A 26,932-nucleotide genomic window follows, 5' to 3' on the forward strand; every position below is an offset into this window, starting at 1 on the left:
TTTTAATCCAAGCAGACAGAAAAGAAGCAGCCTGAAAGGTATGATGATTAAGGGTTGTTTTACATCTTTGTTTCCACACCCTGCCTGAGTTCTAGAGAGAGTAATTGCGCTCTGTTGACTTTAGTTTTCTGTATTTCTAGCTGGATTAGGTTTTATCCTTTTTTTTCCCCTGACATGCTGAGTCTATCACAGCAGTTGCCAGATCACAGCTCAGGTTTCACAGTGTTTCAATGGTGAAAAGAAGGGGTGTGTACCTATAGTGTTTGTATATTCTGAATTTAGATACCCCAACAAGGGTACCAGGGAGACTGCACAGAGTTGGATGTCTCTCATTGTGGCATGACTCAAAATTGTTCTCTTTGAGACCCAAGGACAGGACAGACTCTAAGCCCTTCTCAGACTGCTCTTTGGCTTTTCTCAGATGTCTCCTGAATTCAAAAGGATGAATAGTTCTATGTTTACAGTAGCTGAAGAGTTATGTATATAGGTATCTGAAGATGTATGTGTTTTTTTAGTAAGCGCTATTCAGGATGCCATTGTGGTAAGGGTACTGTAGCCTAAAAGAAAAATATGTATGATATTTCCTACCATGGCATTGTTGAAAGGAAGAAGAAAGTGTGAAAAGGAAATTAAAAATCATAAGGTAAACCCCTAGCTTTCTTTCTGCTGTTTTGGTCTGGGTTTCTTGTTTTGTTTTGTTTTGTTTTTTTCTTTGACATTTTACCCTCTCATCTATTTTCCATGCTTTTTTTTCTGGAGCAGCTGAGTTGTCTGTGCTTTAAACTAACAGTGCTGATAAAGAAGAGGATCCTACCATGTTAAAGAGGTGGAACAGCCTTTGATATCCTAATTAAATCGTGTACACAGATATTAGGGAACTGTTGCTGTTTAGTCAGAAAGGTACCTGCTTTAAAATTTTTTGGGTGGGACAACTAGTGCAGCTCTGACTGCGTGGATGGAGCTTAGTATGGGGACTGCCTTGCTTATAAGGCCATCAGTAAGAGCATACACTGTAAATAAAAGCACATGCTGTACATTGAGAGCCTTCTGCTCTTTTACAGGGACTTGGAGACTTCCAGCTAGAGAAAACCCTTGGGATCATTTTGTCTCACAGTGTTAAATCACCATGTGTTAGTATAATTATGTATATGGGGAGCAAATTGAGGGTAGGTGTTGTCTCCTGTTGCTGAATCATGCTGAGTGCAAATATCAGGGGATTATTCCAGAAGTGTGGAAGTGTTTTGAATGTACAAAGATCTATTTATATGTTGCTCTTACACAAAATATACAGCTAATTTAATTAAAAGAGTTAAAAGTATTGGGGTAGAGAGGTAGGTGACGCTGAATGAGTTAGGAAGTAGAAAATAAAGAAATGTGTCCTGTCTAATTAGTCCAGTGTTGATAGGGACAAAAATATTACTGTGGTTGCTCATACAGAAGGAGTCTTAACTTATAAGTAAATTAAATTCCAGAACTATATTTTTCTTGTTTATTTGTTTTGAGGTCATCTCTAAGTTACTTTAATACTTTGAGTTACTCTTACAATTTTTAACCAGCCCCTAGTTTATACCCCGAATTTAAAATAATTGCCTATCATCTGATACTGAAAAATCCTCTGATTTTATTTCTGTATTAGCCTTTTTTAATTCTCTGATTGAAATACAGCAAATAAAAAAGTCTCAGGTGTATCTCAAAGAGGAGACTTTCTATTTCTATCCTGCTTCTTCTGTCAGTAGTGGTCAAAAGATGCTGGTTTAAAGAGCAGTGGTTAATAGATGATAGTTGAAAGAGCTCAGCAATTATTTAATTGCTCTCATCAGATTGTTCCCTGGTCTTTACACAATTGTAAATTTTGTTAAAGGATATGTATGTATTAAGCACCAGTATGTAGTTTACAGAAGAAGCTACAAAAGTCTGTTTTCTTTGGTGAGATTGGTAAAACATTCCTCTCCAGTGCAGTGACCACGTATCCATGGCTGACCTGAGCAGAAGCCAAGCCAGACAGATCAAGGAGCTGCCTGTTTACAGACCCAAGAGAGCTAGCTTGGCAGGTTGCAAGAGTGTGAGAAAGAGAAAGCTGGATAACACGGTGTAAGAAACAGCAGTTCAATGCTTGGCTGAGCCAGTCTAGCTCATTGTGACTACCTGGCACCCAGCCAGTTCCCTTCACCCTGTTTTCCCCCTCTTTTCCCTGCTTGAAGCCGCTAGCTCCCACTGCTCACCTCTCAGGCAAGTGGAACTCTTTTCTGGTATTGTGTAACTCTCTAATCCAGAAAAAAATGCTGCTTTTATTGTCAGGCTCATTTTTCTGCTTGTTTCTTCTTTGCATTCCTCAGCATGGAGTCCAGACAGGACCACTGCTGTGTCAGGGAGGGTGGGTTGAGAGGACCCAACAGGCATCTATTGATAAAGATTCCCCCTAGTCTTTTGTTGGTCTGATCTTTCAGAAAATTATGGCTATGATTAATGAGATTTTGATTGTCAAATTACAAGAGTTTGGTCATATTGAGGGATCAACAGAATGGTAATTGCTGCAAATCAGGAAAGAGCTGTGCAGCACTAACTGAAAACATCAAACTCTGACACTTATAGAGAGGCATCTACCTATTTAATTTTTAATGATAATTACCAGCATATTAGAAATTAGAAAATATTTACGTGTTTCTGGCTTTATTAAGAAAGATTACACAAGCTTTTGTTGCTCATGTATATAACAGGTGCAATTCCATTGAATGCTTAGAAGCAATCTTTCCTTTAAAAGAAAAACAGTTCATCACGTTGTGATGGCATTTTCATCTTTTCTGTTTAAAATCTTAACAGGAATTCCTACAGACCTGTATTTGAACATTTGGATTATCTGGCATTTACCAGTGTTTACAAATCCATAAAAGACACTGAAACAAATATTAGTATAAATCTAATGTGAATAACATTTAAAGGAGTCTTTCATTTTAATAGTCTGGATGCTATTTCCTTTACAAAGTGTCCCTTAAGACATGAAACCAGTTGTTGTAAGAACCATTGGTTTTCTCTGTCTTTCTGTTGTTAAGCTCTATGCCTTGAAAGACTTCTCAATGTAATCTGCATATGATAGTTCTACCTTATGCAACCAAGTCAGATATAATTTTTATTTTGAAATGTTCAACACATTGAGTTTCTTGTCTTAAGTTATGAATTTTTTCCCACCAGTTGAAGCTTTTTTCTCTTTTCCCTGCATCCTTCCTATATTTCAATATCATAGGAATAATTAAGAATAAACCGGTACACATCAGCTACAATTGTGTATTTATTCATATACTATTGATAAGAAAGCGTTGCACCAATGACTGTGGAAAAATCCTTAGAAGAGCCCCATTTGAGAATGAATCCTTATAACAGCAGGTGATAGTTCCATGAAAGGGGGTATTTGGTAGCAATTGTAGCTCATAGAATGAACCTTCTCACATTCAATAACTTATTCCTACATATGCCATGCAGCTCCATGCTAAATGGATTTCATTAAGATTTATGTAACCATGATTGAACTGGCTAAGGAATTGTGGAAGAGTTTAAAAAAGAGAGGAAAGGTATTGTTTCAAATATAGTTTAAGTCTCTCATTCTGTTTGCAGGGCAGTTCCACAGACTTGCTGGAACAGCAGCTGGAATCCTGGAACAGCTCTGCAAGAGGCGGAGGGGGAAGGAGAGGCAACTCCTTAAGTTAGCCTTACTGGCAAAGGAAGTTATCTTTCTCAGCCAAGCTGCTAATTTCCATGTTAAAAAAAAAAAAAAAACCAAACTATTTTTAAAGCTTTAAATTAAGACATGTTATTTGTAAAGTTTGGATTTTCTTCAGCTACTTGTCTTATGCTGGAACAAGCAGGTTATCTTGCTCATTTTTGGTATTAGAAAATAGTATCTCACACTGAAGTACAAATTAAAATAACAGATCAAAGATCTTCCCTTAGACTATCCAAATCTTTTTACTTAAAAAGGATTCCTCTCCCTCAGCCATGGAAGAAAATCTCAGGTGACAAACTGACCAAAACTCCCATGCCCTGTCTCCCTGTGATGTCAGTGGTGAGGACGGAGGGGTTGAGGGAAGTAAAGGTCTTTTAAGGGCTTTTTTTACTTCTCAGTATCTTGCTTTGATTTTATTAGTATTAAACTCACTTTGTAGCTCTATGTTGAGCCTGCTTTGCCCTTGGAGTGTTTTCTCCTGGTCCTTATCTCCACTCATGAACCCATTGTTTAAATTTTTTTCTCCTCTGTCCAGCTGTATCAGGGGAGGATGAATGAGTGGCTTTTGTGGGCACCTGGCATTTGTTGACACCAGTGTCAAACCATGTCAATAATATATGCAATGGATTCCAAACTTTAATTCTTTAAAAATAAAAACCAAAACAAACCAAACATAAATTATTCCATCAAATTCTATAAATTATCTAATTCTGGACTAGAACACAGATGTGAAATATAAATGATCTCTCTATATCCTCTCCATGATTACGTTATTTTCACTGCAGATTTGACTGAGAAACTGGATACTTTGGCCAATCATTTTCAATACTCTATTTCAGGATTTCCTTGTCTGATATTTTTGCCAGCACAATTTGGAATAAGAATTTATGAAGGGGAAGTACATTTTGATCTAGTGTCTTCATGTTGTACTCAGTTATATTTAGTCTGATTATAAATGAAAGAAATAATATATTAAAATAAAAAAGAATATATGTCACTTATACAGCCCTGGATATAGCTGAGAAAAACCTATTAATTGTTTCAGGCATTGAAATTTCCTCTGTTGCTGCTATAAATTTGCTTGATTTTTCTTAAGCAGTTGATTATACATTTAGGTGTTTAATTTACACTGGAAAAATTCACAGAGCTCTTAAGTGCCTTAATTTCTACATAGAAATGCACAAAGAGGTTTTTCAACCTAGTACCAGTACTAACTTACATTGTCTGTGTTGCAGGAACTTTTGGTAGGTAGAGGTATGAGTATCCTGTTTATCTTCATCAATAAATATTCCGATTAAATTACATTCCTCTTTGTGGATCCTGTTCTGGAACATGTAGAGCAGAAAGTAAACAGGCTTGAAGCACAAGGAAAACTAAAGAACACTAATTAAGAAGGAAGTGTTTTGCTTCCTCAAAAAAAAAAAGAGAGACAAATTCAGACGGATAAGACAACTTGACTAGTGCTACACTTGCACAAACTTTTAGGTATGCATATCAGCAAAACTCAGGGTGCCTAAAATTCAGATCCACACCGAAAAAACTCTATAAAGGTCAGAAAGCTGTGTAAATTTTATGTGATGCTATATATTAGAACTAGCGGAATGAAGAAAGAAGGCAAAATTCAGATCCTCATCAGTGAAAAGAAGACATGGGAAGCAAGTGAGCCATTCTTCTATGAATTAAAGAAGAATGGGAATGCCATTTCCAAAGAGGAGAAGAATTTTTATGTCTACATAAGTGTGGGACTGGGTAGATCTGTGCTCTTTATACAGGAGTGGGTGTTGGGCCCGGGGTCAGTTGGTGCGAATTCACACAGACACCGGGTACTGATGTGTCAGGACAGGAACCTGGGTGTAGCCACCCTGCACACAGCTCACATTAACATCTGCTGGCGCTTGGCTGCTGCCCTCTGTCTCTGTGGCATAATTAAAATATTTTGGCAGCTTGTTACATCAGAAGCCCTCAAATAATAAAAGGCTATATCATGACCTTACAAAGTAGTGATTTTTAGCACAGCACCTATGGACTTTCTGGATTTCCATTTAGTCACACTTCTTTCTACTTTATCCCTTCATTTCCTATTTATACTATGTGCTTGTAAATCTTTTATTCCTTATCTCTTTCTGCATTTTCTCATTAAACCACTCATTGATCTTTGTGAGTTTTCCTGGTTTTTAACATCTGTATCAATTATTTGTAACATCTGTTTATGATTTCTTGAATGTTCATTACTATTTCTTAATATTCCATCTTCTTTTTCTTTATGCACTAGCATTCATAACTCTTTAAACCTTTTTCATTTAAAAAAATGCATTGTTCTCTCAACAAATCCATTCCTTGGATTCAAGTACTGCCAAAAATGGGCATCTAAACTGAGTATTGAACTGAATAATTCTTCAATGCTATCACTTTCCTTCCTAGTAAAAAAGTGATCCAGAATTACTTTTCCCTGCTTCAGTTTTGTATTCTCCGTGTAATACTTTTAAGTCAGTAAACAGAATTGTGTGAACAGGAAGACAGCAAAGCAATTTTAAAAAAATCTGAAGCATACAAAAATATATGTTTATCCAATTGCATCTTTCTTTGCTGGGACAAAAATCTGCTGTCCTTGTGTGTAAAGTTTAGATAACCGCTCACTCAAATAACTAAGGACTTCAAGAGGTCTTCATGATAATATCTAAAATATAAGTTATCCCATGGAAATGCCTCTAGCAACCTTCTCACATTTTTTACCAGCCTAGAGTATAATGAAAAGCCCTTTCTAAAGTGTTTTTCAGGCATGTCTTGTCCTTCTCCTTCCCTCTGTATGTCATGTCAGCCATGTACTACTTTGTTAAAAATTGCTACTTCAACTTTAGGATTCATTTTGTTGTTGTTTTTTTTTTTTTTTTTTTTTTTTTTTTTTACTTTAGTTGAAAGAAGTCACATCTTGAGCCAAGAACTGTCTTTTTATTAAATCTCTCTATAAAGAGTATTACATTTTAAAATATGAAAGTAACATAGTTTTGCTGTGTATGCCCTTCAAATACAGAAACAATAACTTGTGTCAGGGAGAAAAAAAAGAACAAATGTTACTCAGTGCAATTTTATAAACCAAGATATGAAAAAACAGATATGATCCCTTATGTTGAAGTGTCTTGTTTCCAATATGAACTAATACTTGCCTCAGACAAGTGACAGGAATAAATCCTGTGTAGAGGAGGGCTAGAACAGCAGGAATTAGTGCCTGCAAACATCTGGCAGCAGACCCAACTTTTGTGTCCCCAGATTGGATCACAGTATCTAGAAAATGACCAGGAGGTATTAAGCAATGTGTATCAGTAGAGAAGTGGACATAGGGTGGCTAAATCTGGTTTGCTGCTTACAGAACACAGTGTTCAGCTCCAAGAGGTACTTAGACTTTGTTCTGAGATGACTACAGACTCTGCAGAGGTGTGCCTGTAAGAAACAATGGCCAGGCCATCTGATGTTACCGTAAAAGCAAATGTCATTTCTGGCGCTGCACGTCTGTGGTGACCGTAGCTGCCCTTGGGCATTGCCGTACGATGTGCGCAGACGGGATCCCAGCACGGCAGCTCATCCCTGGGCTGCTCCTGTGTCCTCAGCACAAGGATGCAGTCACATGCTGTGGGTATGGTAGCATTTGGCCTAGAGAGAGGACTTATGCCCAGCTATGACATTCAGAATGTCCCTTATGGCTTTAAGGGCAGACACAATAAAGCTGACATTCTCTCACAGAATATTCTGAAATTCTGCCATGTTCTCCCCTGTATTTTCCTTTCAGTTCTCTTCTCCATCCCAGAGAGTGTTTGCATAAATTCCCCAAGCTCTCATATATTCCCCAAGCTCTCATATTAACTTTCTAAGCAGTGTCCAGTAGTTCTGGGATTTACCAGACTTGATTTTGTATTTTCTGAACTATATTATCATATATTAGGCTTCAGCACAAGAGCTAGATTGTTATTAAAAAAAAAAAAAGCCCAAATCAGGAGGCCTCACACCCTTTAATCTTCAAAGTTAGTTTTGTTTATTCACTATTTATTAACTGATTATAGATTACCCTATAAGATGTCTCAAGTTTGGGGAAAGTCATAAGAAGTATATGAATTTCACATTGTGGAGCATGGTGTCACAATTAGAAAACTAACAGACACTTGACATAAAATATAAAGACACCCAGCTGTTATAACACAAGGTGCTGTCATTTGACTATTTAGACTTTGTTCTGAGATGACTTCAGATAATTCAGAAGCAGATTTTAATTTTGTAACATTCTGCATTTTCCCATGATGGATTGAGCCAACGGCATCTTGTCTCTTTTGTTTACTCTGGATATATGGACATATGACCATGTTAGCTTCTAATGAGGTCTGTGGTAATGACAATTTGTCCGTTCATCTGTGTCCAATTCCATACTAGTCTGGTAACAGCTGAGACCCTGTAAAAGGAACATCCTTCTAAATATGACCATGTAGCAAATGAATAATATATCTCAGATGATTATGACACAGCAAATTCCAACTTTTTCTTATGTCTAGTAAAATATTTCAAATTATCTGTTTTTTCAGACCTCTGAGTAGAACAGATGAACTTGAAATTGCCACTGTCTTAATCACTTCTAAACACAAACAGGAATCACTTTTAAACACAGATAGGAATGTGTTCATCATAGCCATTCCCCTATATGAGCTGGCTTTTGCTGTCCTTCATACAAGTTTTAAAAACACCCTAGCCTGTCTGTTCTCATTAAGGGACAGCCAAGTAATGGAAAAAGAAAAGAAGACATAATTTCTGCCAAGATGTATTTGTCTTGGAATAAAAAAGAACAGAATAATGTACTATAACCTGGTATGGATTAGAGGAAAAAGAGATTTTTACATCTTCTTATAGGTGTTCCACATGGTTTATGATATAACCTTTAATGACACAGCCAGACTCCTGTTTTTAACAGAATAGTCAGGATTTTATAAAGATAAGTTCTAATTTTTTTTTCCAACTTGTTTCACAAAAAATTTTACTTACAAGATTTTTTATTGCACAGTGTTTATATTGTAAGATATACAGAAAATTGGCACAACCAATTAAATAATACATCTGAAACGTAAGTTAACTTGCTTACCAAAATGCAACTTTTTAAAGGATGCATTCTTTATTCTTTTTAAAGAGCACTTTGGGAGTTCATACACTTGTTTGCTAAATCCCCTTGTATTTATGGAAACAAAGGATATTTCTTTCATCTTTTCAAAAAGAGCTTCCATCACAGTCCTGCAGATGGTTCTGTTACTGAATGAAGCAGAGATTCTGTGAGGGAAAAAAATAATTATGTGATTTATTAAGTCAATAATTAAAGGCCTTACAGGGCCTAAAAACTGAAAAAAAAAATTGGAAATCAGTAACAGATTTGAAATCACTTATAAATCCCAACACATCCCACAGACCTTTGCCACGTCAAATAACAGGGTAACCAATGTTTTACTGTTACAATCATCCCTTGTCAAACTCAGGGAGGAAGTGAAGTACTTGGGAAGCACTTTGCCATCTAGTTTCATTTATATTTTCTAACAAAGATTGTAGCTTCCAGGTTCCATTGTGGTTCAGAGAAAGAAATGTGCTCTTGTGGCCTTTGACTTTATTTTCTTTGATCATGACTATTTCTCACATTTCTTTTTCCGTCTGACTTTGGCATCATTCTCTCTTTTTCTTTTTTGGTGTCTAGTCCCTGTCTACTTGTGGAATCTCTCCCTGTGGCCATTTGCCCAGGCTTTTTCTTAAAACCCTGTTGTCCTTGTCTGACAACTTGTTTATTGAACTTCATGTATCATTAAGCTCTGAGCCCATTTCTCACATTTGTAGTCCAATATCCTGTTCCAGTTACTGACCTTTTGTCCCATCATCACCAAGTTCATTAGCATCAAAAGTATTTTTAATGAGGTAAAAACATTGCATTTTTCTTTAGTTTCATTCTTACAAGGATCTGATTTCTTTAAGCTGAGATTTTTCCCTGAACATTGACCCTTACACAGAATTCTACTTGAAAAAAAAAAAAAAAAAGGATTGCATATACTTAAAATGTAGCATTATATTATTAAAAATGTAAACCAGAGCAAAGTAATGACTGATGTTGAGGAACTGCCACAATTAAACGCTCAGCCTACAGGACATTTTTATTAAATGGTTTTGTATGTTTTATACCTCATCCCTGTGGAAAAAACAAACAAACAAACAAAACCCCTCAAAACAAATGTAAATTAATGTCTAATAGGAATTTGTTTATTAAATTTTCACAGCAGGTAATAGGAATCTTCACTTTTAGTTTCTCCCCAGGATCAGTAATTATTATTGAAAATCATATTAATGCCACATATTTATGAAGCACATTTGTGTGTATATTCTAAGGCCTTTATACGTATTTGTAAGCTGGTACCTCAAGATTGTTAGAAATAATTGAGCTGAAACAAAGCATGACAAAAATTTGCTGAGGTGTTCTTCAGCAGAGTACAATGACTGTCCTCTGCATGTCCATACATTAACATTCCAAAATTAGAGGAATTTAGCAAATTTTCTTCCTTAGAAAAATATGTCATCATGCCTTTCTATTTTGCAAAGCATATTTACTATGAAAATTCTCATTTACAAACCTCAAGATAATAACAATAGGCTCTACCATTCTGTCTGTTTTGCATAAAATCAGACACTATCTTTCTAGTACTAGTTTAAAACACTAAAATCTTCTTAGGAACAAGGCTTTGTTATTTTGTATCTCTCAGTAATTTAAGGATCGTTATAAATATGTAGCTTCTAAATTCTTAATGTGATTTGAAGTGAAATATAATATGAAATTAGTTTTCTTTTACTTACTGTCAGCAGAAAAATGGAACAGTGTTTTAGTGACTAATCTTCTCTTCATAATGACACAAAGTTATTGGTTTCTTAAAAGATTAGCATATTTACTTTCATGGCTCACATCTTCAAGACCTTTATTATTAGTTGCAAAATCTGCTATTGAGGCCATGTTAGAGGAGAAAAATCAAAAAGAAAGACATTTTGAGAGATTTGCCTTAGGAGTAAATGGTGGAAAACTTTAGCTTGAGCCTTAACCTCATAGCTATTGGTAACTTCCAGATAAGAAAGCATCATATGTACTTTCTCTCCAGCCTCCAGTTAGCAAAATTTTGCCTCTTTTCATCAGGAACTTGATGAAAATGTTAAATGATTGTATTTGTCATACTTAAGTGTTCTAAAAGAGAATTTTCTCATCCTTTGTGTTACTAACACCTCATGTAGGAAGGAAAGTCTTAACCAAATCTTCCAATCTTTCCTGTAGGCATCATGTCAGATATAAAAATAGTTAAAAAAAACCAGAAACAACAAAACACTAGGGATAAATATAAAGAGCAGAATGGGAAAGAGTCCTTACATAGTGCTGGCTTTAAGAGATAAATTATCTGCTTCCCTGTCTGATGGTGATTTTCTAATCCTCAAACACATCCCCCTCAACATTCCTGCACCTTGAGACAAGGCAGCTGCATAGAAATAAAATATAAAATTTTGTATGAAAAATTAAAGCTTTTATCTTATGTTATACCTGGCATTTTTACCAGATGCTTCCTTGGTATTTAAAGGTGAATAATCATTCTTTCATCAACTTCTGTGTGCCCTTCATGACTATATAGCTCTCCCCCATCCTGGAATCTTTTACCCCCGAAGTCAGCACTGGCAAATCAGCAGCTTGTCTCCAGCATTCTCCTAACACACTACAACTCTGCCATTTTTGGGCCGAGTAGGATCAAGTTAAAACCTGTTCCTAAAACCCAGCAGTTTGAGTCCCTAATGGTTGAGTCCTCCTGCCTCTCTTCATCTGTGCTCACAAATATTGCCCATGTGCGAAGGCATCACGACAAGGTGGGGATCTGTGATGATCCTGGCACTTGATTCTCCTGGGATTCTCCTGAACACCTTCCTGCTATGAAACCTCTGCTTAGCAGCCCAGGAGCTGAGAACCTGGTTGAGCATATTAGGTGTAGTCTGCCCCTAGAACTATAACTTTCATTTATGGATTTATCTAAATGAAGCTCTTTGTCTTTGTAGTTCTCCTCTGTCTGGGATAGTCAAGACAAGATTCTTCCTCTGAGTGGCAGGAACAACCTGATGCATACTTATGAAGCAAACACAGGCATAGCACTTTGTGTGTGAAGCACAAGGTTCCAGTCATTTGCACAGAAATTTAATTTAATTTTTAACTTTTTCCCCTTTTCTCTTAAGGTGGTTTTATTTATGTTTATTGTGGTTTTTTTCTCCTGAGGAGTCAAAAAAGGGAATTTTGCAACCTCTGTCTCTCCTAAGGAAATCATTATATATTCAACCTCTTGTTGCTTCAGCAGCTCGCTCAGTTCTGGAACTCTGTCACTGTGCACTGGCCCCAGTGTGCTGTGAAACTTTTGGAATGATATTTATTTGTACAAAGTGAGGATCTTGTTCAAGTATATTGAAACCTTGGTTGCTGTCCAGCTTTAGCAGCAGAAAATGTTGTATTTCCTCAGAATGTTTTCTTCCCCCACAGTCCTAGGTGGCCTTTAAAATGAGCCTTCAGACTGAATAGTTCTCAATGCATTTTGGGCTCAAGGAGACCAAGCAAGTCTTGTGGGGCAAATATTATGGACTTGGAATATTACTAGATTTAATTTATTGCCAATTATCAAAAACTTCAGTACACTGAGTTGGGTATTGATTCAGAAAAAGAAAACATAAATAAAAACCTTGTCTTCCCCTTCCTAATCTTAAGTCCCCTTGTTTTCACTGCTGGTTGTGGTGTGTTCCTCACAGTCTCCTTGGTGATGTAATGGGCAGCACAGGTGATATACATTATTGGAGTAAAGTACATAATGGTTTCTGTCTGACACTCCTTTCTGGTTTTCCTTTGCTCTTTATGTCCCTGCTGACAAGGTTCACCTGTGGGTTTCAGTCCTTCTGAGGTGCTCCTCCACATTGAGGGGTGCCCATGGGTTGCAGTCCTTCAGGGGTTTCCCCACCCTGGCACAGCTTTCCCCTGTGGGCTGGAGTTCCCTACAAAAAAACCCCTTTTGGCGTGGGGACAAGAATGCCTCTGGCTGTGTTGCCTCCACAGCTCTTGGAGCAGCAGCATATCTCCATCTGTCCCCTCAGTCATGTGCCTCCAGCCATGGTCTCTGTTTGCATCTTCCTCACCCTAATGCCTGCAGCTATTTCATGAGTAGGCTGGAGCTGAGGTGCTGCCAGCTCACCTGCCTGGCTGCAGGGTTGGCACTCTGTGTGTTTTGTCACCCTGTCCAAAGGTGTCTGGGCTTGGCTGTGACTGCCAAGTGGCAGGTTGTGGCCTCTCCCTGCACAGCTCCACACTGCAGACCATTTCTCTGTTTAGAAATAGTTGGAAATGCAACAATGCCCTGTAAGAAGGAATATTTGCACGTTCATGTAGATGTGCACACTTGCTTTCCTTTTTTGTCCCTAACAGGCACAAATATTTCTACTGTTTTGAGCTCTGCAGGGCCATGATATATCCTTCACAGTTACTTGTTATTTCCTGATTGATGGAGATGCAGCCACAGTCATGTGTAAAATGATATTCATGTACCTTCTGCCAAGAAAGGAAAAAAAAAAAACAAAACAAAACAGCAAAGGAGAAAGAGAAAACTTTGTCTGATAAGACTGAAATCAGAACAAGATTGCTTTTGATAAAAGATTGATGAAGAGGCATTCACTGCTTGCAGGAGAAAACATTTGTGAAAACAATTGATATTGGAGGCTTTTGATAAGACACGCAAAAGAAAATTCATTTTAATATTTATCACTTGTTCTGAAATAGATAGGCAGCTCCAGCATGATGAGGTCATGAAATAAGAGATTGGTTCAGGCAAATTCATTACTTCTTTTTCTGTTTTTGATATTAGTTTGCCTCTTCGCAGCTTTATATAATGTATTTTTTTCTGTCATCTTTTATAAAATACTTGGATGCCCATCTGGTATGAAAGTAGGTATAAAAATATTTTTCAGAGCAAAGAGGGCCTAAGTTAACACACTAAGAGTCAGTATTTGTAAACCATATTAGAGATAAGCTCAGTAAGATCAATCTTCTTCTATGGATTTGAGTTAAATTACATTGACTCCTGCCAGGGCAGTCTGCCCTATTTAGTTTTTTTGTTTGGTGATTTTTTTGTTGTTGTTCTTGTTTGGTTTCTTTTTTTCTAAATCCATTAAATAGACCTAGAGAGTTTAAATCAATAAAAGAAATTATTTTTGCAGGTATTCTGCAATATTTTTGTAGAATTCTTGTTTCTTATGGGACTAGATTTTATCTCTAATTTAAATACAAAATAGGAAAATAAATACAAAATTCAAGAGCAGGGGAAGTAAAGGGTTCCATGAAGCAGAGGAGCTTCATCCATTAAAACTGCACCACACTGTCTTACAGTTCAGTCTAGACACTAGCTGTGCAGATGCTGCCACACTTCTTAGCAGTTTTTTTTTCCTTATTTCTCCTGAGACATTGCAGGGCTGCTACAATAATCAAATGCTTGCGGTCAGATCAGAAGAGCATCTGTGGAAAGGGTTGTGAGTCATTTAAAATTGCTAGTACAGAGAAAACTTTTCTAGAAGAGGATACTTGAAATACTTGAAAATACTTGAACTGCTGATGTGAGAGAGAAAATCAGAGAATAAGCATATCTAAATAATGGCTTTAAAGAGACCAGATATTAGAAATTTTCACTCATCTGTTTTATGTGTGTGATGTAGTGGGAGTTAGAGTGCTGTAGTTTCAGCACAAATGTCAATATAGCTACTGTGGTGACAGCCCCATTGGGATTAAGGCAGTGGATTTCCTCAAATTTTTCCATTTGTGTTCTAAAACTATGTATCTATGTACAAATAATAAAAATATCTAGAAAGGCTGAGAAATTAATGGGTGCTAACACTGAATTTAGGTATAAGATTTGGCTGTAACTGCCTTCTGCAGTTTCTTATAAATTCCTTTAATGTTACTGGTGGTGAGTGAGATGGAGACCCTTTTGAGTCATTCACTGCACCTATTACTCTTCCAGACCACACCAGTTCTTTAACTGACCTTTGTATTGTAATCCTCCTATTCCTTGCTGCCCCATAATTCTTCCAACCAAAATATAATGTTTTAGTGTTCTTTAAAACTACAAAGATCACCACTAAGCAGTAAGATGAAAACAAAAAATTATCTTTTCTTACAATTAAAATTACTGCAGAGTGAAAATTGTTGCACTTCATTGAGGAAGGCATTTGAAGATTCTGTTTTGCAGCTCAGAGGGAAAAGACATCTCACAGGATGTTAGGAATTTATGAAAGTAATTAATGATGTTTTATTGAATATTAGATTAAATATTAGCTCGGAAAACTAAGTGAATGTCCTGAGTAAAAGAAAGAGCTGCCCCTGGGCTTCAAACATTTGCATATGTTCATTTAGAAAAACCTTCAAGTGTAACTTAAATATGTGTAACTATGTTTTCATCTTTATCACTCACTGATTTGTGCAGCTCATGGAGCACAGACTAAAATTAGCTTTTTCTTTTTCTTTTAATAATGACAAGGCAGCTTTTAGTTGTGAATTACATCATTTGGTCTTTGTGGGTGTATCAGTGCTGCCTGCATAAGTGGTGCACTGGTGTTTGTCCTAAGCCAAGCTGACTCTGCTTTCTGTGCCTTTTTGTTCTGCCCATGGCCTGGGTGCCAGAGGTGGGCAGAGAATTGCTCATCCCACAAGGTCTCTGGGGCACCACAGCTCCTGAAACACTGATAAATTATGATTTATACAAACAATGAATAGCAGGTGTTTAAGGATTAAGTATGTGATTTGGAAAATATACTTTTTGTTAATTTCTTCTTAGTTTGTTTCTTTTTGTACCCTGGTTAAATGGGAAGTTGTCATTTGTCATTGCTGTTAGAAAATGACAGCACAGACTTACAAGTGTAGCACTCTCGTCTTTGAGAGCACTAAACTCCTGCAGTAGAACCTGTAGGATTTTTCAGGACTTTTGGGTTGTTTTTCCATGAAGCTTTATGGTGCAAAATTCCCCAATTTTTATGAGTACCTTGTGGCTGGTTAAGAGGTGATAAACAGCAAAAACAAGTGCCCTGATGCAGCTTGCATTCCTGGGTGTGAGTGTGCAGCTTGCTGAAACTTGAATACGTATCTGGGGTGCTGCATCCAGAAGCAGCTAAAATAGTGCTAAAATCTGAAGAGATGAAGCTTGAGCCCAGCAGAGGAATCTCTCATCCTGCTTTTTTTGTGTGAAAGCCCCATCCCTCTATGCCTAGAAAACTATATTGAACTGTCAGTGACTTGTGACAACCAGCATACAGACTCTTAGCATGGATCCTAATTATTTGCAGATAACATTGCAAACTTTCACCCAATTTGTTTCTCCCTCCCCTTCTCAGTTAACGGACAAGTGAAAGAAGGAAAAGAAAAAGTGAAGGAATTCTTGCTGGCTGAAATTTACCTAAAGGCTTGAAAGCCCTGGGTGCTCTGAAGAAGTGTGACTAGAACCCAAGTAAAATCAATTTGAGTCCCCTACTTAAATTAAAAAATATTTCTAAACATATTAGAGATAGAAAAAGAAATTATGTATTTTAATTTGCACATTTTTAGCTTCTCTCCTTTGTGTTTAACTTACAGAAATATACAAGCCTTGAATAAGGAAAATTCCTTCATTTGGTAGAAGAACAGGGAAGCTCCCAGATCTGTGCCCCTCCATATCCACTCAAACCAGCCCATCACTGTTTCCCCTGAATCTTTTTGCTTTCAATTCCAGTGGCAGCTTATTTGAAGAAAGGATAATTTTCTGCTACAATTATATGGGGTTTCAGCTTCCTATCCTGTTAATTGTTGCCAGCCAAGTTTAGCATCATTCAAGTGCACACTGATAAAAGCATGCAAATATGAGCTCCAGATCACTCTTAACTGTGTACTTGTAAAGACACACATGCTGTCGTTGAGTTTCAGAGCTTTCCTCATTCAAAGCGATGAGGATGAAAACGAAGGAAAATTAAAAAAAAAAAAAAATAAATGTGACTGTGTTTTATCATTGGCATGAATGTTTTTAGTCCCTTTTTAAGATGGACTTAAATTGAGACTGGACAAGATCAAAGAGTTTTAGAAAGATGAATTTGTAGCATCCGTACTACAAATTGAATGTTTATCCTTGCAGGAATAAGAGGACAGTCACCTTTTACTTCTCAGTGAGAAGTAAAAAAGTGAGAATTCCAGAACAGTTAAATCTGGTCCCTGGCTGAAGTCAGAAAATGTATTCAGACCATGAAACCATAATTAATGCTGAGAGGTGCTCTGAGGGTGAAGGGTGCGTCATGGCATTGGAGCATGCATCCAATCTGATAAAAAGTGTGCTACAAGGAATGATGTAGCACACTGTGTCTCATGAAAAACCCTGTCACAAAGAGCTAGAAGTTGTGCTGGTAGTCTCTCTGCTTTCCCTTATTGAAGTGTGACAGTCATTGGCTTTGTCTTGGATTTTTTTTGCCCTTTATTGTAAGGCTGAATAACCTGTTTCCTGGCTATAAAATGTGTCTGCACTGTACACCTTGTGCATCTTTAAGACAGAGATAATTTACAAGTCCAGGCTTATAAAGCATAATTCCCATTGCTAAGGAAAGTTCACAGGACTTTATATGCTTTCTTGGCACAACTGTTAACAAGACATTTGTTTTTCAAATAATAGATTTTTTAAATTGATTTTTAGTGGAGCTAGCCAAGCAAACCAGGTCTGATTCTCTGGGGAAATCCCTCTGGTGGTTTTACCTGATACACCAGCAGAAAGTTAACAGTTGTAAACCTGCTGAATCTCCATGCTGTAGGAAAAAAATGGTCAACTGATCTTCTAAACAGAAGTGGTTTAGTTTTGAAGAGAGGAGAGCACACATTTGCTGGTCTTCATTTGGTCATTTTATGGTACTTCATGTATTTCCTTTACTCTCTGTAAATGTAGGCAAGTGTAACTTCCAGCAAATCACTGCACAAAAGTATGCAACTAGACTGCAGTTGTGGCTGTTTTAATAAAGCTATTACCTTTAATCAGCAGTAATACTCCCCTGTCAAAAATCTGAAATGTGTCTGCTGATGCCTTTGATAAGAGCTCAGAATCAGAAAAGGAACATGTGTCTGGACTAGTGTCTTAGTTTGGAATAGGAGTCAACTTTTGAAATAGATCTCCTTATCATCCCCATTTACCATGTTTTGATTGCATTGTGGAGCACCCTCAGAGCAAACACAGTAGATGCCTTTTGACTGAAACTAAACGGGAAGATGAATTTCAGAACTTTACTTATTAAAGCTGCAAAAAAGAGCCAAGACTAAAGGTAGACTAAACTCAAAACATCCCCAAGCATCCACAAACTTTTAGTGTGTATGTCAGGTTCTTGACACAAACCATTTTGCTGTAGCGAGCTACTTCTTTTGGTCTGCAGTAGTTGGTAGTACAAATTAGGTTCTTGCTTGCTTGCTTGTTTACTCAGACAAGCCTGATAGGCTTGGAGAAATCTCCATCTCAGTAAAACTTAAAATTTCTGAAACCTTGGCACTTCTCAATTTTACAGGACTTCTTCCCTCTCCGTGAATGCTCATACACAGGCTTCCTGCAGGTGTTTTCAGTATCCATATCTTGATCTGAATCGAAATTACACAATTTCTCATCCAAATGGAAAGGTCTTAATATTCCAAATTTTTTAGCAAAGAGTTTGGACTTACCTGTGACATGCCTATGTAAAGCATATGACAAGTTGCAAAGTCAATGTATGCAGGAGAATGCCATGACACAAAAATCTTCAAAGGAATTTTCAGGAACCTGTTAGTCTTAATAAGCTATGTTTTTCTAACTAAATCGAATACTGAACCTTTTTATCAGTGCTTGATGCTATATCATTGAAGATTTCTATATTATAATTGAATTACCTCAGGGGAAAATTGAACTTTTTTTTCTCAGGGATGGGTAAAAATACACTCTTAAAGCAGGGGTTTCTTTTTAAATCTTTTTAATGGGTCATAATTCTCTGGTTGTGCTGTTCAAAGACATCTTTCATCTGTGACTCAACAAGATGTTCTCACCTCCCTTTTATAATTCTATGTTTAATATATTTTGGTTATTTAGCAGAATTGGTCTGAATTCATTTATTGTCATGTCTTGCATTTATGCTAGATGTTTTTTGAAAAAATCACACAGGTTACTTAGATGTATAGAAATGATCTTTTCATTTGAGTATCAAATTTTAATTATTTCTATTATATCTTCATAGCATTCACCTTGTTTGTATTAGTGTGTAATTACGATTTTGGCTGGGATGGTGTTAATTTTCTTCCCAGTAGCTGGTAAAGTGCTGTGTTTTGGATTTAGGATGAGAATAACGTTTTTAACGCTCTGACATTTTAGTTCTTGCTAATCAATATTTACACAGTGTAAAGGGCTTTTCAGCTCCCCACCCCACCCCAGCAGTGAGCAGGCTGCAGGGGCAGAAGTAGTTGAGAGGAGACACAGCCACAAAAGTTGACCCCAACTGGCCAAAGGGATATTCCACACTATAGGGCCTCTTGTATCCACCTACTGGTGGATATAAACAAGGGGGAAAGCTGGCCAAGGGCTGCTGCTCAGGAACTGAGCTGCATCCATTGGTGGGTGGTGAGCAATTGTGTTGTGTATCACTTGATTTATTATTATTATTGGGGTTTTCCCCCTTTCCTTTCTGTCCCTTTAAACTATCTTTATCTCAACTCACAACTTTGACTTTTTTTCCCAATCCCACCCCCCCATTTCATTGAGGGGGTAGAGTAGGTGCAGAGAATTCAGGGAGTGGCTGTGGGATGTTTAGCTGCCTGCCAGGTCAAACCACAACATGAGCGTTCTCCCTTTTAAAATTAGACATGATTTCTTAAGGTGTGGGAATAAATAAGGTGACAAACTATGCCCATATGTGCTGGGCACAGAGCTTAACTTGTTGTAAGAGTGCTTTCTGATATGGCACAGATACCCCATTAGGGATTGGGAAGAATCTATAAACTGTGTCTTTTGTAACATATCTGTCTGGCAAATTAGCCCTAAAGTCCAGTTGGGTATGTAGATGTGTTGTACAATATTGTACTGCATAGATTTTCCAGCATTATCCTGCTGGGGTATTTTGGTAGGCATAGCCCAAAAATCAAATCAAAGACCATTTGCACCTGTCACAGAAACTGCTAGTTTAAAAGCAAATCTTCAAGTAAAATCAGGGAAAGCTCTGGACAATGTTTGATGTCTTGTCCATGTTTATATTAGGAAGTCAAGAAGTTACCAAGTAGGGCCACATAGGGTGCTCACTAGGCTTTATTTACAGCTGTTCTCATAGCAGCTGCTCAAACTGATATATAGATGCATGAACTGGGACAAGTAGAAGAGCAAAGTGTTCCTTGGTTGGGATGTATACCAGGTGCTGGCCATAAAGCATGAAAAAGGCATCTGTGAATGACTAGTTGAAGTAATTGAAATAAATATTTATAGCTCTTAAACTTTTGATGCTCTAGACAATAAATTCACAGGAAAAATTTGCTTTCTACAGTGGAGGATTTACAACACATAGGAATTCTTTCAGAGATCTTTGGAGAAGGGAATTTTCCAAATTCATTTCTGCAACTCTCTAGGCTGCCAGCAAAGTGCCCCATCAGCATGAGACACTACCGAAGTCTTTAAAATATTTTCAGAGTACTAGCAGTAAGTGACTCTCCAGTTTTTCAAATATAATTTATGTCTCAGTAATGTTCTGACACTTATTAGGTGTCAGTGTGAGGCCACTTTTATGCCTGTTCCTCACGTACTCACTAATACTTAATGTATGCCTTCAGTGAAGACACAGAAGTGTAAGCAGATTGGCAGTGTGTACCTTGCTGAGATAAACCTTCTCAAAGAAAAAAATAGGGGAAAAAGGAAATACAAATTAGATCTTATGTTAGTCAAATAACACATAGCCCACAGTCCTGAGGCCATGCTGCACTCTGCACACTGTGAACAATACTTCCTCATGAGACCTTTTTGGGGCACAGTTCCTTTTATTACCGTTTAACCCAGACCAAAATGTGCCTAAATGTAATTCATTCAAGCATTTTATGAATACACTTGTTACTTGTTCTGTTTCAGTGTGGCTTGAGAAGAAATTAGAGCAGTGGAAAATGCAATCCACACCTTATAAATAATAAGCTTTCTTTTTCTATGTTTACAGCTGGAGATAACATGTTTAGAGAGTATAAATTCTATCAGGTAGTTCAGTGTGGAAGATGGAATAATAATGAGGTGCACTCAACTGTGTTTAGGAGGAAAGCAAATGGTCATGAGAACTTAATTGTATTCATTTTTAATATAGCATTATAAGCTTCTCATTGTCTTATTGCTTTCTGTACAGGCATTCTAATAAATGGTGGGTTTATAGGTTTTTCTTTGTGCACAATATATTAAATTACAAGAAGGGAAAAGTTGTTCATTTACTGAGAAAAGTTTTATATGAATTTAGTGTTCATTTGACTATTTCTCTTCCATTTTATATTGCATGATATGTTCTTAATGTCAGTGTGGAGATACTAATAGCTTTGTAAACATAATATCAAAAAGTTTGTCTGCCTTCTGTGTCTTTTGTAGATCATTATGCAGAGTTTTGAAGGGAATAACAATAATCTAAGCAGGTATTTCAATGTTGCAAACTGTCTCGTGCTGTCAATAAAACATTTTTATTTGTTAGAAGGGTTCATATATCTTTCGGGAATTTGTGCTAAAAGATCTACATCCAAGAAAAGTTATCATATTAATGGTGTCATTTTATTAGTAATGCCATTTAGAAAAATGTATATAGCATTGCTAAGGTCTTAGATTGTGTACAAAAAGTAATAACCCTGCAACGTTCCTAACTGAGCATTAACTCTGCATTCCCTCCACTGAGCTAGAAATTAGCATTAAATTTTTGTGTTATAATGTGAAAAAGATGGAAATGAAGCATGAAGTGATTTGTAAGTGAAGGAAGAGGGGGAATTCTGACTTACTTGAATACATTTCCATTTCCAGCAAATTATTAACTCATTAAGGGACTAGACAGTATAAAATCCTAAATATTTTTCTTCTCTTTAAAGAGTATCATTCAGAGCAGAACCTTTGTAATATATGAACTATTGTCTTTGACTGTAAATCAGGGGATTTTATTTTTGCAAATGCTAGTCAGGGCTTCTTGCTTCACAGAGGGACCACTGACTGAAGGGACTGTAGTAAATCCCACAGTATTTATATATTTCCTCTTCCTCAACATCAACTGTTCTCTTTGCTAAAAAAGAATAAAATCTAAATTTGAATATATCTGAGTGAATCTTCTGCTGAGTGAAGGGTTTTCTGCCTTTTCATCACATTTATTTGAATGTGTGGTGCTTTCAATAGTATATCTATTTTTCCTTCTACTTCTAGGTGTTGCTTAGCACCTACAATATTCTGAACGTTAAACTAGAACAGTAGTGTATAACTCTGGTAATGTTGAAAAAGTGAACTGAAATCAAATATAGATGTATTCCATAGCATCATAAAAAAGCAAGTAGTTTCTGATTGCTGAAATTTAACTGCTAAGTGGTCCATGTAATTTAGGCCTGGTGGTGCACTGGCTTTTTTCCCTTGCTCCATGTGGAGCAATATTTAGTTCACTGCCACTGAGCAGTCAGTATTCACACAAATGGATGGTGATATCAGATCAGAGTGCTGATTTGCTTCATTATTTTAACAGTGCTTAATTTTCCCTTTAGGTTTCCCCTTGCCATGACCTGCATAAGATTCTCTGAGCCCAGAAGCAGATTTTTCTTTCTATATTAGCTGATCAAATAAAAGATGTTAAATCTTCTTGCAAATCTTGCTTCCAATTTCTTAAACTGACATGGCTTAACAGAATATTATTGCTGTATCTGTATATTTTATTTTAGGTAGTCTCTACTCTCAAATTCATTATATACCTGCTAATATACCATTCACTAATATACCAGCTTTAGCTTCCTATGTAATAAAGGGTATGATCATGGTCTTGCTTTCTTCTTCTTCTTGCTTTTCTGCATTCACTGTGATCAGTGGATGAAACAGAGTTCCTCTTCCAATTGATTTCCTTTCTGTTTCTGCTGCCTTTGAGACCTGAACTCTGTCCTTGTGAAAGGGTTACAGCAACAGTTGAGTAAGGCTTGCTGAGCTTTTTTTTAAATCTCTCTTCTGGGAACTTCCTATGCTTATTTGTCTGTTTTGAAGGTCATCTTTAATGTCTCCGTACATTATCCTTGAAAAAATATTTTCCCAAAAAATCAGTGTGTCATCTACACTTTTACATGAGGTCCCATTGGTTTGAAGATGTGTTGTGCTATTTTTAAGGAAAAAAAACCAACAAAACTGGAAAGCCAACTTCTTGGGTTTTGTTGATCATTCATAGAAAATGCATTTTCTTGAGCATTGGCCTTATGTGATTCTCTTAGGGAATGTCATCAGCCAGTCTATTTAGATCTGCTTGATCTAAATAGGCAGCAATTAGACAATTAGACAATTCCACTGTTACTGTATCCACAATAGGCCCCAGGGATTCATGTGAATCTCCAGGTAGCATAAAAGTTGGAATTTCCAACTGAATCATAGGTAGTGGAGTGTGAAGAATTTTTATTTGTGATTGATATGCAATAGGAAAATACCTCAACACCTTAAAACTCCCAACTCATGGTTAGCAGGAAATGGAAATTTATCAAATTTCTTTTCAAGACAAAACACCACAAGCTTTTTTATATTCACATACAAAACTTCAGACTCAAACTATTTTCTGCTCTAATGTTTCTTTAAATAAAAAGTTTTAAAATGAAGGGTTTTGCACTTCAGAAAATATGACTTCTCTAGTGGGCTTTACATTTGTTAGATTGAGAAAATTTCTTTCAGTATTAGTATTACTATCCAAATATGTTGTGAAGAAGATAGCAAAGAGAAATCTGTCAGAACCACTGAATGGTTTGGGTTGCAAAGGACAATAATTATGTAGTTCCTACCCCCTCACTGTGGACCTGAATGCCACCCACTAGATCAGGTGGGCCCAGCCAGCCTGGCCTTGAGCAGGTATGGGACATCCACAGCTTCTCTGGGCAACCTGTCCCAATGCCTCACCACCCTTTCAGTGAAGAATTTCTTCCTGACATCTAATATTTTTGTTTAAAAATGTTCCCCATTGGCCTGTCACTATCTGCCCATGTTAAAAGTCCCTCTTTTTTTAATTTTTTTTTCCCCCTAAGTCTGCTTCAAGTACTGAAAGGCTGCAGTGAGGTCTCCCCAGAGCATAAAAAGAGGATTTCAGAGTAATCACAGTCATCTTTTCCCTTTTCATAATTTATTTCAGTCTTCCCAGCTGACCTTCTAGTTAGCCCACTGCTCTGAGTAGCAAAGCATATTGTGTTGTTCATTCAGGATGTGCTGATTCAGCCTTGTGAAATTCAACTTGAGAATTCAGAAAAAAACAGGTAAAAGGCTTGAATGAAAAAAAAAAATAATTTTCTCTGTTATGAATTAATTTTCCCAACTTGGCCAAACCCATTTTCTCTAAAGAACCAGCCCTTATTACTGAGTTTCATATTTTTTGATGGTCTCACTTCCCTTTGCTCTAGTGAAAGAAAGTACTTCACAATCTACTTTTTATACACTTGCAGTTTTTCCTATTGGAATATGGCACACAGGCATTAATTTGAATCAACAGATAAGACAAGACAATATCTCTAGAATCATTAATAATAGATATACTTAAAAGCATGTTTCCTGAGGCGTGAAACAAATACATGAAGGAAACAAAAGTGACATTGACATAAATAATTTTATCTTACAATAGTAACCTAAGACGCGACCTAAACTCTCACAGAAACAGAATTCTACCTCTTTTCTCAAAGAAGAAGCTGCAGACTTAGCCCATCTATTGTCCATGAAATGTAATCTGCTACAAAGCATTAATCACCCATATTCTGGGAAATGCTTGGTTATATTCCCATCCAGATCTCTCCACAATTAACGCATGATCACAACTCTTTTTTATTATCTTCTTGTACTGTTTTATCACTTTTCTTCCAAAGTTTGAGGATTAATTTCCTCCTTTAAACACAAGCCAAATTCAGTTCAAATATACTCAGAAAAACATTGCAAAACTGATGCTTTGGCATTTCATGTTTGTTATTGCTCAGTGACTTCCATATGAATCTACACAGGGAAAATATCAATGGACGTGTCTTTTTCCTACCTCCTCTTTGAAAGTTATCCTGAGATCCACTAATTAGTCTTTCCTGAGACCATTAGGTACACTGTCATCATCAGTAGTGACGTTTAATCTGTCAAAGTTTGTTTTTGTTTTAGATAAAGAGATGGGAGAAAGCTAAGATACAACACGTTCACCTGTCCTTTTAAAATTGTATTAAGGGAAATACCAAAAACCACTATTGCTATAGTCTTATAGAATCACAGAATATTCTGAGTTGGAGGAGACCCACAAGGATCATTGAGTCCAGCTCTGAAGCGAATGGTCCATGCAGGGATCAAATCCACAACCTTGGCATTATTAGCACTGTGCTCTAACCAGCTGAGGCAATCTATAGAACTGCCTAAAGTGCAAATTTTGCGGCTTTTTCTGAAGTATGTAGTTCTTGATATTGCTGAAGAGAAAATAGTAGGTAGGATAGAGGTCTATTTTGTCAGCCCTTCCATTGTTTCTGAGCTAACCACTAAGCCTCCAGCTTGCAAAAAGAACCTGAAAATGACCTATAGTTTTAAAAGATCAATTGATATATCCAGGCAATTAAACATGTACAGCAGCCAAGATCAGGCAAAATAGTTGAAAATGTTTGTGATGGAATTGTGGGGAATTTTGTTTTGCTTAAGTAGTTCTTTCCATCCCTTTTATTCTCTCGTATGCACTAACCCCTCAGTGTGATTGTAGCACAGCATCAGGCAGTGAGCTGAACCAGAAACTGATGCAAGTTTTAAAAAATAAAAAACAACCTACTGAGAAGGACAGTAAAATTGAGAAAAAAATGAAAGGCAGAGCTCTGTCTGCTTAAACAAGCAAAACTGCCAGAAGAGGTGATCATTAAAACAGAGTATGACTGATTGACAGTTTATTAGGGGTTTCCAAGGTTGGGAGTTTTTACCTAAATACCTATTTCTCTTTTTAAACTTTCACTGTAACTGAAAAAATCACTTTTGAGCTCCTCATTTGCCTAGTTATTAATTTCATTATTAATTTCTTTTACATTATTAAATTTTTTATTGCTGTGCATTATTCTTAGTGGAAGAAGTTTTAGAGTGACAGACAGGTTTTTTAAATTGTGTTAATGAATGAAATGATTGAGCTATTTAAATGGATCTTGTTAAAATGCTACGGGTAACAAGATGTAAAAATAAGAAAAAAAAAAAGAGAGACCTTTAATGTCAACATGATCTTTTAAGGTTGAAATCTAATAATTGCTTTGATTGAATATTAAGACTGCAGTGTCCTTGCACTAGCAAATAACTGCTGGCTGATTACTGCTTCACTAAGGAGAGAGTGTGTTATTGAAAATTCAATTAGAACAAAACAAAAGTCAGATTTTTGCCCTTTAAATTACATTGCATAAAAAGTGTGGAGGGAGAAGGACTGAGAAATAATGGAAGAGAATGAAGGAAAGCCACTCAACATAAAAGAGACCAGAACAGAAGTGGTAGATGAGAGCGTGGGAGAATGAGGGTATAAAGAGCACTGAAATATCTGTAAAGGAATCTTTTGCAATTGAAGTGCGTATAGTAGTTGCATATACAAATGACAATTTTTAAATATTGTGTAGATACAGAGATCAGAAGATACAAATGTAGATACAAATGCATCTGAACTGTTTCTGTTTCTCCCAAATGGATTCAACAGTCTGTCTTGATATTTCACAGTAGAGATGGCCAACCTAGTGCTCCAGAGAGTTAGAAAATTAATTTTTTGACAGACTACCCACTTTCTGTGTAGGGTGATGCTTATGTTCATTCATGACACTGATGAATTAGGTGTGGGTCTCCAGAAGGTATCACCAAATAAAGAACAATTTTTCTTGCAAGGTGTGTAGTGGAAAGATTAATCCATGTCTTTCTTGAAAGACTTTTGTTAATGATAGGTCTTCCAAAATCTCTGTAA

General features: G+C 36.7%; 1 protein-coding gene across 1 annotated transcript in view; it reads left to right on the plus strand.

The window, feature by feature from the left end:
- The window catches only part of PRKN (parkin RBR E3 ubiquitin protein ligase), a 682,953-nt gene that overhangs the window by 186,809 nt on the left and 469,212 nt on the right, over positions 1-26,932 (plus strand). The gene's annotated exons all lie outside the window — the stretch shown is intronic.

This window comes from Motacilla alba, chromosome 3 (genome assembly GCF_015832195.1).
Source record: "Motacilla alba alba isolate MOTALB_02 chromosome 3, Motacilla_alba_V1.0_pri, whole genome shotgun sequence".
NCBI classification, from domain to species: Eukaryota; Metazoa; Chordata; class Aves; order Passeriformes; family Motacillidae; genus Motacilla; species Motacilla alba.